Source organism: Lampetra planeri, chromosome 48, assembly GCF_965212315.1.
Source record: "Lampetra planeri chromosome 48, kcLamPlan1.2.h2, whole genome shotgun sequence".
Lineage (NCBI taxonomy): Eukaryota > Metazoa > Chordata > Hyperoartia > Petromyzontiformes > Petromyzontidae > Lampetra > Lampetra planeri.
This window is the reverse complement of record NC_136154.1, coordinates 3,590,151-3,596,978: the sequence shown is the minus strand read 5'-3', so window position 1 is coordinate 3,596,978 and position 6,828 is coordinate 3,590,151. Positions and strand designations below refer to the sequence as shown.

Sequence of the window (6,828 nt, the reverse complement as noted above, 5' to 3'; positions counted from 1 at the left end):
GGACTCACCACTGTGTTCTCTACATTGGGTCAAACTTAACATCTCTGAATGTTCAACGGCTTGTGCACCAGATCTTATTTATTCATGATGTACTTGCAAAAAAATCCGCAGATTACCTGCTGGATCTCATCTCTGTTTCAAAGAACAAATTTTACCTAAGGTCTACACTCATTTACCAGCTTAACATTCCCTATTGCCGTACATATACTGGAGGAAGGGCCTTTGCTATTGATGCCCCAAGGGTCTGGAATGCTGTTGCCAATAAATTGAAACTTGAGTCACTACCTATGAGATCTTCACTCAAAACTGCTCTAGAGGAATTGTACACCCCTAGCTGCCAGTGCTATTCAGTGGCCTAAAATAAAATGTTTCGCTCCGGATGATCGCTACAAAGTATGACCTGTGTTTTGATTTAGTGTGCTGATCTTAAAGGTAGATTGAAAAAGTGTAATACTGCGATTGATGCTCCTGCTGTTGTGGAGTGGCTCATGCAGCCAGCGATGGCTGCAGGGTTTTGGTAGTACATGTTTATGCCATTTATTGTGAAAATTCCGTCACAGTTCCTATGATTGCTTTTTCATTGCTTTCATGGCTTTATATTGGTGATTTCGAAAAGTGTATTGGTTTAGCCATGTTTGTTTGTTGTAGTACAGAGTTAGACTGATGGCCTTAATCTAAGTTGTCTTATGGTTGTTGTTGTTGTTGTTGTTTGACTTGCATCCCACTGGGATTTTTGCACACAGCGTTGGTGTACGGTGTTTTTTTCTGCAATATTTTGCTGTCTTTTCTTGGATTTTCTGTTTGCACTTAGTCACATATTCACTTTAAGATGTTTTTTGTTCATGTTTTTGTTTTTTGTTTGTTGCGGTTGCACACGATTCAAGAGCCGAATGGCTCACAGGGCTATACCTAATAAATGATCTTGAACTAGTCTATCGGCTGTGTTAGTTTATGGGGGTGGTGATAGTCTATTGGTGCGGTGTTGGTCTATGGGTACTGTTCGTTTATGGGTGCGGTCTTTATTCTGTGAATGCAGTGTCATTGGGGAGTGTTTGTGCGGCTATTTCAGACTCGATTGCTTGTTGTAAACGGGTGTGTCTATTTGGTGTGCATGTGTTTTTTTTAGCATCACCATAATCATCGTCATCATAACCGTGACCACCATCATCATCACCAAAATAATCACCATCACCACCATCACCATCAACACCACCATCATCACCATCAACACCACCATCAGCGGCCTCACTCTTTCATAGGCTGCTAATACATATTTAGGATAACAAAAGAGACTACCCCACATCTTTGCCAGTTGCAAAATATGAGAATAGCTTTTCCCCTTTTTTCTGGCAACAAAACACGTGTTAAGATGTGAAAAAAACCAAACTGAAATCTTTTACAAGGAATCATGTATGCGTTTACCACAATAGTTGTGGTCAGAATGCAAACAAAAACTTACTCTGATAATATATGCATTATCTTTGAAACTGATTGGTCCACACCAGAGACAGCTTTCTTTTAGAGTCTATAGGTAGTATTAGTCTACGGGTGCGGTGATAGTCTATGGGTGTGGTGCTAGTCTGTGGGTAGTGTTCGTACTTTCTTTCACAAAGCTGTCTCTGGTTAACATTTTTTTCCCGAAACTTGTTATCAGGCGAATGCCCAGAGCACAAACTTTGCATACCACCACCACTAACACCTCAACCAAAGACAAAGGTCCCCCGTGTAACCTGGAACAGACTGCTGGGGCAAGTGCTGTTTGTTAGTAGTAGCGAGCAGCCCCAGTAGCGCCTATGAAGCCGGCACTGGCACGCACAGAGGGGGTGGGTGGCCAGCACCACGCCCGCCCAGCTGCCTTCACCTCTACATCTGTTATATGGTAGTGTATAGTGTAGTGCAAGTTCCAAAATATGAGAATAGGGTTTTCTCCTTTTTTTCTGGCAACAAAACAGGTGTTAAGATGTTAAAACACCAAACTGAAACCTTTTACAAGGAATCATGTATGCGTTTACCACAATACTTGTGGTCAGAATGCAAAAAATCACTCTGATAATATTTGTATTGTCTTCGAAACTAATTGGTCCACACAATAGACAGCTTTCTTTTAGAGTCAATGGGTAGTATTAGTCTACGGGTGCGGTGATAGTCTATGGGTGCGGTGCTAGTCTATGGGCAGTGTTCGTATCTTTATTTCACAAAGCTGTCTCTGGTGTGGACCAATCAGTTTCAAAGACAGTGCATATATTATCGGAGCGTTTTTTTATTCTGACCACAAGTATTGTGGTTAATGCCGACGTGATTCCTTGTAAAAGGTTTCAGTTTGGTGTTTTCACATCTTAACACACCTACTCTTAGGTTTTTTCGGAAAAGTCACGTAGGGGAAAAATAAATAAATAATATCGTAACCAATAAAAATACTAGAAATAATAATAGAAATAAAATAATGAATAAAACACCTAAGAGTATGAATCCTTGCAGTCACGAAAGCTTCAAATCTAGACTTAACACACCTGTTTTGTTGCCCGAAAAAAGGGGAAAAACATCTTCTCAGACCACCACACAGTTTGAGCAGCAGCAGCGGGCAGCAGTTCCATAAATGAGTTAACATTTTTTTTCCGAAACTTGTTATCAGGCGAATGCCCACAGCACAAACTTTGCATACCACCACCACTAACACCTCAACCAAAGACAAATGTCCCCCGTGTAGCCTGGAACAGACTGCTGGGGCAAGTGCTGTTTGTTTGTAGTAGCGAGCAGCCCCAGTAGCGCCTATGAAGGCGACTGGCACTGGCACGCACAAAGGGGGTGGGTGGCCAGCACCACGCCCGCCCGGCTGCCTTCGTCTATACATCTGTTATATGGTAGTGTATAGTAGTGTATTGTATAGTGTAGTGTATAGTGTAGTGTATAGTGTAGTGTATAGTGTAGTGTATAGTTGTGTAGTGTATAGTAGTGTAGTGTATAGTGTAGTGGAAAGTAGTGTAGTGTATAGTAGCATAGTATAATGTGGTGTATTTTATGTTTACTGCTACACCACTGCACCAGGGACTCATTTGAGGCTGAGTCGATCTCGGGCAGGTGGCTCAGGGTGGTGTTGGCCGTGAGTGAGAATCGCACTCGGGTTGCCGGGTTCGTAGTGCAGCGTAGCGCTGACCGCCACCACCACCGCCGGCACCTGCACCACCACCTTCAGCACCACCACCTCCACCACCACCACCTCCACCCCCAACCCCACCACCCCCTCTACCACCACCGCCGGCACCTGCACCATAGTCACCACCACCCCCACCACAACCACCCCCACCACCACCTCCCCCACCATCACCAGGGCGAAGTGGAATTCTGCACATGTCGCGTGAGTCATTTGGCTTGAGCTCAGTGTCGCCTTACACCTCGTAGAGTAAACACAGTTTACTTTTACACTATGAGATCTCTTTTACCAGTGGCAAAATTTGATAGTAGGTTTTTACCCTTTTAACTGGTACAAAACTGACACCTTTATTCAAGGCATCATGTTTGCAATGACCACAACACAAGTAGTCAAAAAAGCAAACAAAAAAAAGCAACTCTGATAAGGATGATCATATGCACTGTTGCTTGAAGTTGATTGGCCCACACCCGAGACGGCTTTCTTTAGAGCCTAGTCCCCATTGGTGTAGGGCCAGATGACACCAGAAGGCGTACAACTCAAACACAGTGCAATATCAGAGTATTGAGAGCTCGGGGTAAGCATTTACACTATGAGATCTCTTTTACCAGTGGCAAACTGTGATAGTAGGTTTTTACCCTTTTAACTGGTACAAAACTGACACCTTTATTCAAGGCATCATGTTTGCAATGACCACAACACAAGTAGTCAAAAAAGCAAACAAAAAAAAGCAACTCTGATAAGGATGATAATATGCACTGTCCTTGAAGTTGATTGGCCCACACCCGAGACGGCTTTCTTTAGAGCCTAGTCCCCATTGGTGTAGGGCCAGATGACACCAGAAGGCGTACAACTCAAACACAGTGCAATATCAGAGTATTGAGAGCTCGGGGTAAGCATTTACACTATGAGATCTCTTTTACCAGTGGCAAAATATGATAGTAGGTCATTGCAAACATGATGCCTTGAATAAAGGTGTCAGTTTTGTACCAGTTAAAAGGGTAAAAACCTACTATATTGAATGTAAGAAGGAACTGCAGAGCATAATGGTCAGTGCGTACGCGACATCTCCTGCCGTACAAATACGGCAGGAACTGTTTGCATGCGAAAATCACGGCGTACAACTCTTGGCGGGTCACGCAATAGTTCAGCTCGGCCCCACTCAAGGTCCGGCTGGCGTACGCGATGACTCGTTCCGTCCCATCCTGTACCTGTGACAACACCGCGCCCAGCCCGCTGCTGCAGGCGTCGGTGTCCAAAATAAAATCGGTGGTAAAATCGAGGAAAGCGAGGGTGGGGGCGTGGGTGAGGTGATCTTTGAGAGTGGTGAAGGCCGTCTGGCAGGCCCCCGTCCACTGATAGGTGTGCTTAGGGGAGGTGAGTTGGGTGAGAGGGCATGCAATCTCGCTGAATCCCTTTACAAATCGACGATAATAGGTGGCAAGCCCCAAAAATGATCTGATCTCCGTCAGATTCCTTGGCCGTGGCCACTCCATTACGGCGCGTACCTTCTCCGGATCGGTGTGCACGCCTGCCTCGCTGACGCGATGCCCGAGGTACCCCACCTCGCATTGTGCGATGTAACACTTACGTGGCTTGAGCTTGAGATGAGCTGCTCGCAGTCGCTGGAACACCTCTCGAAGCCTGGACCAATGCTCAGACAAAGATCTACTGAACACTATCACATCGTCCAAGTAAATCAGGCACTGTTCCAATTGCAAGCCCCGCATAACCAACTCCATCAGCCGCTGGAACGTCGCGGGCGCATTGGTGAGTCCGAACGGGAGTACTCGAAACTCGAATAGCCCAATCGGGGTGGTGAATGCGGTTTTCGGCCGATCCTCATCCGCCATCTCCACCTGCCAGTACCCGGACGCGAGATCGAGGGTGGAAAAATTGTCATGCCGCCGCCACGAAGCCGTTCAGCAGGCGCCCCATCTAAGACCTCGCCACCACCAAGCGACGGAGCCGACCCCGCGTCCCCCTCACCTCACCTCGCACGAACACACCCGCACGCATTCCCCCCCCCCCCATAGAGCTCCGTGGGGAGGTCACCTGGCCGACCGGTTTTTATCCGAGAAGCCCTTATCGGGATTAAACTTTCACGGTTTCCGGCGACCAGGGAATTGGACGACCTCCCCCGACGCTACTTTGCACCGCGGCGCTGCGACCGGCCCTAAGGTTGCAAGGTCGCAGCGAGGGGCCACTCGGCCACCGTGGGGGAAACGCATCTCACACACCCCACACACGCAAGTATCGACGGGGCAGGCAGAGGGAATAAGCATTGTGATGGAGGAGCATCATCACGCAGGCACCATTGTTAGGGGAGTTAAAGGATAAGGCTGTTAGTATGAGTAATCGGGAGAGCGGGGTCACGCGGGGAGCCGTGCACAAATTCCCACGGCGCACCTTTGTGACGGACGCCGCCGCATAAACTGCGATAATGGGGGGGGGCCTGCGTGAGAAAGGGATTGATTGGAATTTGCGCCGCGCAGGTTGAGCATTAATTAGCATATCAAAAGCGGATTGATTGGAATTTGCGCCGCGCAGGTTGAGCATTAAGTAGCATATCAAAAGCGCCCGGAACGGTGGTGCGCATGCGAGAGGGTCGCGAGCCTATTGTCCAGAGTCGCATTCCCTTTGAGGTAGGGAGGATAAATGGGGAGCGCAAAGGGGAAATCGCTCTCTTGCTCCGAGAAGCCAACGTCCAGGACTGCCCCAGCTCTGCCCTCCGGACGTCCGTGCGACGTGTCGAGGCAAGCAGCGAGGAAAACCCACGGAACGTCGAGTGCCTCAAACCGTGAGTAAGGAGGTAAAAGTGTTTCGTGAACGATAAATAGGGAATAGGTTCCGGGTTAGTAGAGTAGGCAGCCTCGTCGATTCATACTGACTCAACAACCAGTCCCACGTAGCAGACAATAAATCATTAATAGCTGATCGTGGCCTCGTGTGATCTCGTGTTATAAGTGTGAACGCGTGTGGTACTGTGTATGCGTAAGCTCGCGGCGTGCGTAATCAGCGTACCCCAGGTGCGCGATCATAACGTGAGCGGCGAGCGCGGCGCAGAGCGGCGCAAGAGTGGGTATCGCGTGTGGAGCTGTATGTGTGTGTGCGCGCACGTTCACGACGTGTATAATACAGGTGCGCGATCCTAGCGTGAGTGGTCAGGGTTGAGTGAGTGCCGCGCAGAGCTGTGTGTGGGTGTGCGCGTACGTAATTAACCATGCATACTACGCGGACCCGCGGTGGAGGGGAACCCTCGAGCGACGGCTCCCACACCATGAGTGAGGAACTCAGCAGCGGTTCGCATAGCAGCGGGGGGGCGAGTGACGATGTTAGCCCGGCCGTTAGCCTTGTCGAGGGAGGGATCTCGGGGGCTAGCGACCCCCACATATTGGTGTCAGAAGCGGGACGATCCCCCGCACCCCCAAGGGAAAGAGGCCCCCCAACCCAGGTTAAAATCAAATGCACATTTACGGGCAAAGGAATTCCATCACGGAAATCGTTTGCCCGCAGCATCAGGGGGGCTAAAAAGGTTAATGGGTGGTCGGATGAGGAGGCGTTGCAGCAGTTAGAGATACATTTAGATGGACGGGCAGCTGACTTTGTGGAAGCTTTGCCCGCAAGCGTACAAACTCAGTGGGAAAAATTAATGTGCGAACTCGAACGGCGCTTCGGCG

The 6,828-nt window shown here is 48.7% G+C and overlaps 1 long non-coding RNA gene across 1 annotated transcript; it reads left to right on the top strand.

The window, feature by feature from the left end:
* The first annotated feature begins 5,041 nt into the window (after positions 1-5,041).
* Positions 5,042-6,083, top strand: LOC144733794 (uncharacterized). The gene is made up of 2 exons (XR_013588394.1): positions 5,042-5,643; positions 5,699-6,083. It is a non-coding gene; the product is annotated as an uncharacterized LOC144733794 (long non-coding RNA).
* The last annotated feature ends 745 nt before the right edge of the window (positions 6,084-6,828 follow it).